General features: G+C 35.7%; 1 protein-coding gene across 1 annotated transcript in view; it reads right to left on the bottom strand.

Moving 5' to 3' along the window:
* The window catches only part of LOC107092788 (galanin receptor type 2-like), a 27,630-nt gene that overhangs the window by 5,014 nt on the left and 11,559 nt on the right, over nucleotides 1–11,057 (bottom strand). The gene's annotated exons all lie outside the window — the stretch shown is intronic.

Here is an 11,057-nt window from a genome sequence, read left to right as displayed (position 1 = left end):
GATGGATGGATGGATGGATGGATGGATGGATGGATGGATGGATGGATGGATGGATGGATGGATGGATGGATGGATGGATGGATAAATATTGGTATATTCTAATCTTTTTTAGTGTTTGTAAATAATATGCCTTTGTAACGCTGTAAAATCTTCTAATTGCTGGTCTGTACACTTTTATAACATATGTTGACTCTCCTGGGGTGATCAACAGATGAATAATAGCTTACAATATGCAGCACTTCAAAAGTTAAACATTTACATTTGGCCACGACTGTCTTTCCACTGAGCTCAATTTAACAAATGTTCCCCCTCATGAATACTTTAGCAGGTAAGATTGACAGTTACTAAAAAAGGGGGTTGGGGGTCTCTGACTGAAAACAAATTGCTCTTGGAGCTTAATTCCTTTGTTTAAATGTAATTATTTGTTTTCAAACCTTGTTTTCCTTGTAAATAAAAAATATAGTTAATGTGATGCATCCATATTAATTCTCTTTCAGTAATTCTATTTCAATATATTTTTGGCTTTTAATGTGTCTCTGAGGATGTACCTCCTTGCAAATCTAAACCAGTTTAAACAGCCTTGTTTATAGTCCTTTTGTTTAATATACATGCTATTTTCCATGCTGATTAACAAAGCTATGGTTCAAGAGTCAAATGGTTAGTTCTGTCCTTATGTAGCTTTCACTGTTAAGTGCTTTCAGAATAGCAGGAGAACCGTATAAAGCTGTCCTTTAACCTTTTACACTGCCCTAAGTTTTAAGATGTTGCAAACAGTGTTTTGATTTATTTTTGCAGGTAAATGAGAACATTAAATAATTCTCTAATATTTTTTTCAGATATGAAAAATCTATTAAACATTTAAAGATGTTAAGAACTATGCATGAAGATAGATTTAAAAAGTGTTAACTCTTTCCAAACCCTTTTTAGGAAACCAAACCAGGATTTATTGAATGTAATACATTATCTAAATCTATGTTATTTATTATCACATATGAAGTGAAAGTCTCAATCTTTATGTTTCCCTTGCCTTAGAACTTCCAATTTATAATTACGTATTAGTCGGTTTGCATTAGTGGAGGCAGGTATTGTTTGCGCTATGGCAGTGCAGCGCAGACAAACCAGTCACTATAGAGATCACCATTATGCTTGAATGGGAGTTTGGCAGGTGAGGCCTATATACAATCCTATACAGACTAATAAAATGCTATTTATAAAATTAGCTATGTATATTAGACTTACAATGGTTCTGACCGGCAACTGCCTGATTATTGTGAAGTTGTGTTTTTATGTTTTGTTTTTTCTTTCTCCTGGCCACAGTCCATGTTTCATGTCATCATTCCATGTCATCAGAGGTAACACATTGTAATGAGGTAGGTAAATTGACAAATAAGGCTGCTGACAACAAGTCCCAACTTAAAAAAAACAAAAAAAACAAACATGTATTATTTTTCCTATTTCATTATTTCCATTTCAATCTTTAAATTATTCATAGCAAAAGCAACAGTAAAAATGCACCTGGTTGAGATTGTACAATAAAGGATACTCAATGGAATAGACCACAACTACACTATACTACATAGTACAGTAGTAGTTATTGTGGTACATGTAAATTGAATCAATAGCTTGGTAAGGAAGTTATTTTTCATTTCCCATTTTAGAAGTATTATATTTACTGGTCTGCATGGTGGCAGTTTGCAGCTCTGTTGCCTTGCAGCACTTCTTGTTCTGCTTGTGCTTGTGTAATTTCTCTTCGAGTTCTCTGTCTTCCTACTGCAGTCCAAAAACATTATTGTTAGATCGCCTGGCATCTCTAAATGGCAATTTGGTGTGGGTGAGTGTGCATGGTTTGTCCATGCCCAGTGATGGACTGGCAATGTACCCTACATTTTGCTCAGACTCCTGGAGATAGGGAACAACCACCTGTGACCATGATGGATAAGTGGGATAAGATGGATGGATTGATTGATTGCTCTGGACCTTTATTGCTTGGATATTAAACCCCAACCAAATGGAACATATTTTAACAGCACTGACAGTGAAGTAATTTTAAAGCCATTATAAGAAAGGTTACCACTTGAATTTACCATCTAAACCATTTTTCAAGGCAGATAATGGAAACTCAAGAATGCTAAAAGCACACATTTTCAGCATGAGTCATTTTTTTTTCATTTTCTTTTTGTTGAACAGAACAAAAAACTGTTTCTCTTTTCTGTTGTATCGAATAATGCAAGTGGAACTGTCATAATGTGTGCAGCATCTAAAAATATGGCTTTTAAATGTTGTTTTACAGTTTGATCCTAAACTTATTTTTGGGTCAGATAGGCTGGACATGAAGTTTACACGCACAAAAGACCAAACAACAACAAAAACATATATAAAAAACGAAACATGAAACTATAAAAAACTATGATGCTAAATTCTGTCTAAAGACCACCCTGGGAAATATGGAGCAGTAACAAAGGAACAGGAGCATTTTCAGTGCTGTGTTTAAACAAGCTGAATGTGCAGTCTATCAAAATTATTTTTAGTGTATTTTTGGATGAAGCAAAGAAAATTAAGTCACCATTGTTTTCTATTAAACCACTGGGCCAATTAAGATAATACTATTATCATGATTATCATTACACTTAGCAGTTATCAATGTTGGCTCACTGTGCTTACAATAACTGTGTAAAAAATTCTTCTTTTTTTCTGCATTTACACAGTATGTATGTGGCTACCAAAAACAAGGCCTGAAAAATGTATTTAGAAAAATCCTTGTCTCTAAACCGACCTTGAGGCTCTCTGATTGACTGCCAACCTGTCCAAAATGTCACTTCCTTGTGGCAGATGAGAGCTGCCAGGATCAAGGACCTTCATGTCCCTGGTCAGAATGTCGGTATTTTAATATTGCCATGTTGTAATTTTTTCATAATGTATATGAATGTTTATAACTAAGCACTGTGTGAGAACATTTTCTGACAAGTGTTCCCAGTATTCAGCTTCTTTTGCAGTGATTCTAAGTGAAACAGCACATCCATCTCTGAGCTTTTTCCATTTACGAAACACTTCAGCCACCTCTCCAGAAACAGAAAGGACAGCTTCTCTACTCTTTGATATTTCCCTGAAATGGAAGATAAAGGCACTTATGTTTGACATGAAAGGCAAAAAGCAGACACTTTGAACCTACTTGTATGGAGCCTCAACGGTTTGGACAACTAACATTGCAGTATGGAGCTATCAGTCTTTATGCAAAATTCAAAATAAAACATGTTGTTAATAATGTAATAATGTTAAAGTTTTGGATTCAAAACTATATTCTATTTTCAACAGTTGCCTCTTTAGGCTCCATAACTGAGTTTATTAAAGTGTGATTTTGGCTGAATTTTGTGGGTGTGTATGAGGATGTGACATGCTGCTCTCTCTTAATTATCTGGCTGCTTTTTTGAAATTCTGCAACAGCGAGAGAACACATGATTCTTTGGAGAAGGATCCCACTAGCACAGTCAAAAATGCACCCAAAATCCTTACACAGAATGCACAAAAGAATGATAAAATGAAACTATTTTCTATTGCGAAGAATATAGCCCATTGGATTTTGATCGGCAATGGAATAAGGCAAGTGGAACTCTTGGGGCCGCTTTCAATAAGAAGTGAGCTCAGATCTTCCCTGGGAAGGGCCCTCTTTCATTTCTAAATAGCCAAATGACGTTCGACCTCTTCACAAAATACCTGTATGTTACAGCGACACACTGTGATGCTTTTTCTCTTCGCCACCCATGCGTCTGTACAATAGTGTCAGTTCAACTTGTTGCCAGAGGGGAAAATATCTGGAAGAACTCTGGAACTTGATACATGCTCCTTTAAATTGAAAATATGCACTATACAGACAACAGTTACGTTTATACTAACTGACAAGGCTCAGCCAATAAGGTAATTCATCAATTAAAGCATTTTACTATATGTTATATTTGTCTGTATTGCATAGTGTAACAAGAAATGTGACAAATTATATTTTTTTCAACTATAAGGTGAAACTGCACACATAAATGATCAGCTTCACCAGAATATACTCTAAAGCATTTTGTACATGTTTATTTATTCAACAAAGAGTATGGAGGACAACAAAATAAATTTATTATTAACAGTTTTTTCCATACGGAGCAGGAAACAATGCGAGAGGGTAAACACTGCAAATGCGAGCAGAGATTCTGCTGCTGAGATTCAGTGTCTGCCCATATTGACTGAACTGATTATGTTACCTAACAACTGTAATGATGGCTTAGTACAGACTCTGTGAGGAGGAACCATTTTTAGCCAGAGACACAGCTTGATAGCCTCATAAGATATTCAATTACAGCTTAATTGTCTTTCGAGGTCTTCTGAGTCTTTCATTAATGCTGTTCCTGTGCTTCTGGGATTTCACTATACCAGAGTGTGCTCTCTTCTAATTAGATAAATACATTTTATGTGTTAGGTATTCTTTTTGTTTAACTCTTCATCATAATAATAATAATAAAATAATAATAATAAAATAACATAAATTTAGAGAAAAAAAAATGACTTCCAATCTTTAAACACTTACATTCACTGTGCAATAACAGGTCAGGTTATTTAATTGAATAGGGCAGATATCATTCTCCTTTTTTTCATAAAAAAGTAACAAAAACAACATTAAGAAATACAACTTGTCATGATTTTGAAGAGCTTGTAACAAATGTAAGATTATTGCTGTTTTTAAAAAGAGTCAATCACTATTTTTTTGTGTGATTGACACAAAAATTGACATAAAAAAATCCTTAAGTAAGAGTTTTTTGCTTTGCAAAAACTGACAAAACATTAAACTGAGTTTTTGACTCAACCTTGATCTTGCAAACAGTACAGGAAGGCATTTTCACATCTGATCTTAGGTCATGATCTATTGGTGTTCCAGATGTTGCCATATAAACACCAACTATTATAATAAATGATATTGTTCATGCAATTTTTAGAAGTGTTATCTAATTGTATGCTGACAACAACTTTATTTTCCAACTCTGAATACTGCATTGACACCTTCACAATTCAGCTTCTTCAAAGCACCATTTAGAAGATAACTTTCTTTAAAAAACAACTAAAGGCAACATTTTGAACTCCTAACCATGAAATAAATCTCTTCCCTTTGGATGGCAAAGCATTAGATCTTAGCTTCCATTAGGACTTAGATTTCTGGCTTGATAGCTCACTTGATTACATTCTAAATTAAAATCAAGAATGTATTTTTTTTAGATAAAAAAAAATAATACAATTCACCCACCCTACATTAACTGCAATCCACTTTGCACAGATTCTCCTTTTAGCACTCACTGTTAAAAGCTGTACTCAGTTATTAGCTGGTCATCCCCATATTTACACAGGATGCTAAAAGTGTAACAATAAGTGTTTATAAATCATTAGTAAAACACAACTGGCCTCAAACAGCCAAACTCAAATCTCAAACCGCCTTTTCCCCACAACTTTTCCAAAAGTCTGCTCTGCCTTTGCTTGTTCTACATTTTAATTTGCTTCCTGCAACGATTAGAATAAGTTTCACCCCCACTGTACTTAAAGGGCTTCATTACAGAATAAAGTTTAAATTCCTTTTGGTTCCTTATCTTTTCTATATGGTATCTCTATTTTTGTGTTGTATGATAAATTTGTAAAAGTTATAGATTCTAGTTCTGCATCATGTTAAAATGATAGATAAGAGTCACCAAACCTGTTTAAATGAGTCATCACCCAGAAATCTGAGTGTGGATGTTTGGCCTTACTATGAGTGGTTTATTTTTTGATACACAGTAAAAATTTTGTGTTAAAAATTCAAAGTTAACCTATTTAACTCTAAATGGAGTAGTTACAACTATACTGAGTGCAAATCTGCTTACGTGTTGTAGTTAATAATCAGTGTAAAAGTTGACAGCGATGCAGCGTAACTTTTACTCTAGTATACAGTGTGGGTTACCCTCTGGTCTAGTTTTGATACAAATATGGGTAAAGTTAACTTTGAAAATCTGACACTAGCTATAGAATACATATTACACTATTTTGGAGTGGGAACAAATGTTATCTGACACAGGGTCAATTTTTTTACGTTTTGGTTGTCAACAAAAACGAAAACACATTTTTCATTTTGTCTGTTGAACAAACAACCAGGGAGCAATGGATAAAGAACCTCATTGGCAACAATGTTTCAGTGACTCTCCCTTCATGTCTGTGGATCACATTTTGCACATCATTCACTAACATGGGACAATATTAAGCAAAGATGGCATCGAGCCTGTATTTGGTCCAACAATGAGGGGATCATCTGTAGTGCAATTTGAAATTTCTGCTGCTTTACCTTTTTATTTATGTATTATGTAGGTCTCAGAGAGACAATCATAAACAAACCATGGAAAAATGCTAATGTTGCTTACACTGCTTCTCAAAGTAATACACAGATTTCTATTTGATTTCTTCTTTGCTCTGTTACACAGGTGTTTCTAAACTACTTTACAGGTTGTTCTGTGTATGCATTTGTTTGGGCAGGGACTGCTCTCACATTATGGACTACAGGATTGTAATTTCCCACTGCTGAAGGGCAGACCCAGTTTCCACTGTCTCCCTCATCACTTCTGACTCTGGCTCAAACATGAACGACAGGGATTCCAAAAGACTCAGTCTAGGTGGGCTTGTCTCTGAATGTGTGCAACATTGCTGAGGTTTTGTTTTGGAACGTATCAAAATGTGTAAAACCCTGCCAGCCCCCATACTGGCTCTGTTCTTACTCCAAATAACCAGCTCACGCCTTATTAACATAAATGTAGGAGACAGGATTGCTCACACACACAAGTCAAACCCTGTACCCTTTCGTGAAAAGGGGGATAAGATAAGCTCTACTGAAAAAATAAAAAGTAGAACGTAGGTAGAAAATATGCATATTTATATATATATATATATATATATATATATATATATATATATATATATATATATATATATATATATATAAAATACATAAATAATAATAATAATGGTAATGTTGGGGCTCTATAATTTGCTTCATGTTGGCTTCCAAATTCCCTCTCTGAAGAGGAGGCCATCATGCATTTACTGGCCTGTAACCAAGGCAACTTTAGATATTAGGACCAGTTAGTGTCTGCTGCTGGCTTTTAATGCTGGTTTGCACTCAGATTTGCTGGAGTGTGCTAATTGCTTTAAAGTACTTGGACTATTGTTCAAATATAGTATTCCTGGTCAAAAGCCTAATTTGTTAATTATTTTTCTGGGTAGATAGTTCTTTGTGAAAAGAAAAAAAATTCAAATCACAGTGTCATCCAAAAAATACTGTATACAGGTGCTGGTCATAAAATTAGAATATCATGAAAAAGTAGATTGATTTCAGTAATTCCATTTAAAAAGTGAAACTTGTATATTATATTCATACATTACATACAAACTCATATATTTCAGATGTTTATTTTGTTTAATTTTGATGATTACAAATGACAACAAATGAAAATCTCAAATTCATCATATCAGAAAATTAGAATATTACTGAAGACCAATAAAAACAAAGGATTTATAGAAATGTTGGCCAACTGAAAAGTATGAACATGAAAAGTATGAGCATGTACAGCACTCAGTATTTAGTTGGGCCTCCTTTGGCCTGTATTACTGCAGCAATGCGGCGTGGCATGGAGTCGATCAGTCTGTGGCACTGCTCAGGTGTTATGATAGCCCAGGTTGCTCTAATAGTGTTTTTTTTAGCTCTTCTGAATTGTTGGGTCTGGTGTATTGCATCTTCTTCTTCACAATACCCCATAGATTTTCTATGGGGTTAAGGTCAGGAGAGTTTGCTGGCCAATTAAGAACAGGGATACCATGGTCCTTCAACCAGGTACTGGTAGCTTTGGCACTGTGTGCAGGTGCCAAGTCCTGTTGGAAAATGAAATCTGCATCTCCAAAAAGTTGGTCAGCTGCAGGAAGCATGAAGTGCTCTAAAACTTCCTGGTATGTGGCTGCGTTGACCCTGGACCTCAGAAAACACAATGGACCAACACCAGCAGATGACATGGCACCCCAAACCATCACTGACTGTGGAAACTTTACACTGGACTTCAAGCAACGTGGATGAAGTGCCTCTCTTCTTTTCCTCCAGACTCTGGGACCTTGATTTCCAAAGGAAATGCAAAATTTACTTTCATCAGAGAACATGACTTTGGACCACTCACCAGCAGTCCAGTCCTGTTTCTCTTTAGCCCAGGCAAGACGCTTCTGACGCTGTCTGTGGTTCAAGAGTGGCTTGACACAAGGAATGCGACAGCAGAAACCCATGTCTTTCATACGTCTGTGTGTGGTGGTTCTTGAAGCACTCACTCCAGCTGCAGTCCACTCTTTGTGAATCTCCCCCACATTTTTGAATGGGTTTTGTTTCACAATCCTCTCCAGGGTGCGGTTATCTCTCTTGCTTGTACACTTTTTTCGACCACATCTTTTCCTTCCCTTCGCCTCTCTATTAATGTGCTTGGACACTGAGCTCTGTGAACAGCCAGCCTCTTTAGCGATGACCTTTTGTGTCTTGCCCTCCTTGTGCAAGGTGTCGATGGTCGTCTTTTGGACAACTGTCAAGTCAGCAGTCTTCCCCATGATTGTGTAGCCTATAGAACTAGACTGAAAGACCATTTAAAGGCTTTTGCAGGTGGTTTGAGTTAATTAGCTGATTAGAGTGTGGCACCAGGGGCCATCAATTTTGAACCTTTTCACAATATTCTAATTTTCTGATATGATGAATTTGAGATTTTCATTTGTTGTCATTTGTAATCATCAAAATTAAACAAAATAAACATCTGAAATATATGAGTTTGTATGTAATGTATGAATATAATATACAAGTTTCACTTTTTAAATGGAATTACTGAAATCAATCTACTTTTTCATGATATTCTAATTTTATGACCAGCACCTGTATAACATATCTCTGTAGTCTCACCTGACTGTGATGTGTTTTGTAAACTGAATCTAGCTTATTTAGTTGTATTTCAGAACCAATAGTTTGTATAAAGCCACCTTTCTGTAATCAGGTGGACACATAAAATGAGTTTCTTTCAAACATGATTTTGCACCAATAAAAAAATAATTTTTTATCTTTACATGGGCATAGTGCAAGTTCCAGAGTTTTTTTTGAAGACATTAGCACCTGGTGACTAGTTGAAAGGACACTATTGTGCACATGCCTGGGAGAAGTGAAAAACCTCACAGTGTGCTGCTGCAATGCACAGGTCTTTTGTTTAGAGGTATAATCCTCTGGGATAAGAACTGTATAAATGCCTGAGTTATTTTGGGAGCTTTTCACCTTTTTAGAAAAAGATAACCATTCCCAGGGGAGATATGACCTTACTTCTTGCCCCAAGATTTACTGTGGCTCTTTAATGCCCGCCTTGCAGCTCCCTGGAGCTTTCTCAAAAATGTATGAAAATGGAAAAAGATGTATTTTTTTGTTTGTTTGTTTTAATATGATGTGCAGGAGGTCAAACAAACATTCATTATGTTTTCCAATGCAGTAAAAATGTGTCCAGGAAGTTTTGCGTCATAGCCTGCAACACACGTTTCAGCGCGGCACAGCGCCAGGCAAGTGGCTGCTGGAAGCAAACCAGCGGATATGTTTCAGGCCATTGATCCCAAAGGGAAAAAGGAAGATAGCTGATGAGAACAGAGGATTCCAAGAAAAATGAAATGAATCATTTGCTTTCATTATCAATGCCTGCATGTTTGGTTTGTAATGAGAAGTTGTTAAATAATAAAAAGAGTAATTTGGTAAGGCATTTTCAGTAAAGGTATGTTAAATATGCAGCCGACCACCAAGTTGGGAGTGAGAGAAATAGTGCGATTGCAGAACTTCTGGATAAATTAGAGGAGAGCAAAGATTTAAGAAGTGGATTGCATCTCCAAACTCCACTACTGCTGCTAGTTTTGTTGCAAGCATGGAAAAGCGTAGAGCTCTGATGTGTATGTAAACTTGTGTGTATGTGAACTTTCTTCCAATTTTTTTCCCCAAATCCTCAAAATTAAAATAACTCTAAAATGTTTCTATAATTTCATCAATGCAACAAAACCTAATACATTAATATTATAATGGATTTTAAACTTAAAGCACCAAAGTAGTAACATGATGTGACATTTGCTCTAGGATAAACATTTAATCATGAATGCTTTATATATGTTTAAGCCCACATAGTCCTTTTTTATAGGGGCTAATATGCTTAGAGCCTGTGTTGCCATACAAGGCTTAGGCTCCAGGCAGATTTGTTTTTGTTTTTTGGTCCAATAAGGCTCTTTGAACAGTTTGGTTTGCCGACCACTGATCTAGAGATCTTTGTTCCACTACACAGCAGTTTTATTTTCTCACTTGTGTGGATTCTGTAATGGGATTTGAGGTACATTTTTTTGTAGACTAGTGTGTTCTCTCTGTTCTCCGTGTTCTCTCACTGTAACAGAGGCTCAATGAAGCAGCTGGGTGAACACGATCATGCAGTCACACTCATACATTCCCAGAGAATTCCGCCCAAATCACTCTCCTGAACAGACTAATGGCGCTGAAAAAAGCCACTGCGGTAAATAGGTAAAAGCTCATTTTACAATTCAGACAATTTTAAGGGCATATTTGTTAAAGAAAAAAAGATATTTTACTACCGTATTAATACACCTTTAAAGAAAAAAATACAATGAAGAAAAGGTGTGAACAGAATTAACATGCTTAATGTAGCCCATGGAAAACATAAACCTATTTATAGGATTGTATTTTAGCCTTTGCAGTACCTATATTAAAATAATTTGCAAAATATCTTTGAGAGTTTTTTAATTCAGTTATTGTGACTGAATGATCTTTAACAATGGATAAATAAATAAAAGATTAAGGGCCATGACTGTCAGGATTTGGTTAATGAGTGAGTTGACCCAAAAGCAGAGGCAGAGAGGCAGAGGTGAATCGGTTGTGGATTTAATAAAGACTTGACAGAAAACAGAGGCTGGTTATCCAAAAATTCAAGGTAAACAAAACAAGAAACCAGAAGTCCAAAAAA

This window comes from Cyprinodon variegatus, unplaced genomic scaffold, assembly GCF_000732505.1.
Source record: "Cyprinodon variegatus isolate N-32 unplaced genomic scaffold, C_variegatus-1.0 Scaffold395, whole genome shotgun sequence".
Taxonomy (NCBI): domain Eukaryota; kingdom Metazoa; phylum Chordata; class Actinopteri; order Cyprinodontiformes; family Cyprinodontidae; genus Cyprinodon; species Cyprinodon variegatus.
This window is presented reverse-complemented; position numbering and strand designations above follow the sequence as displayed.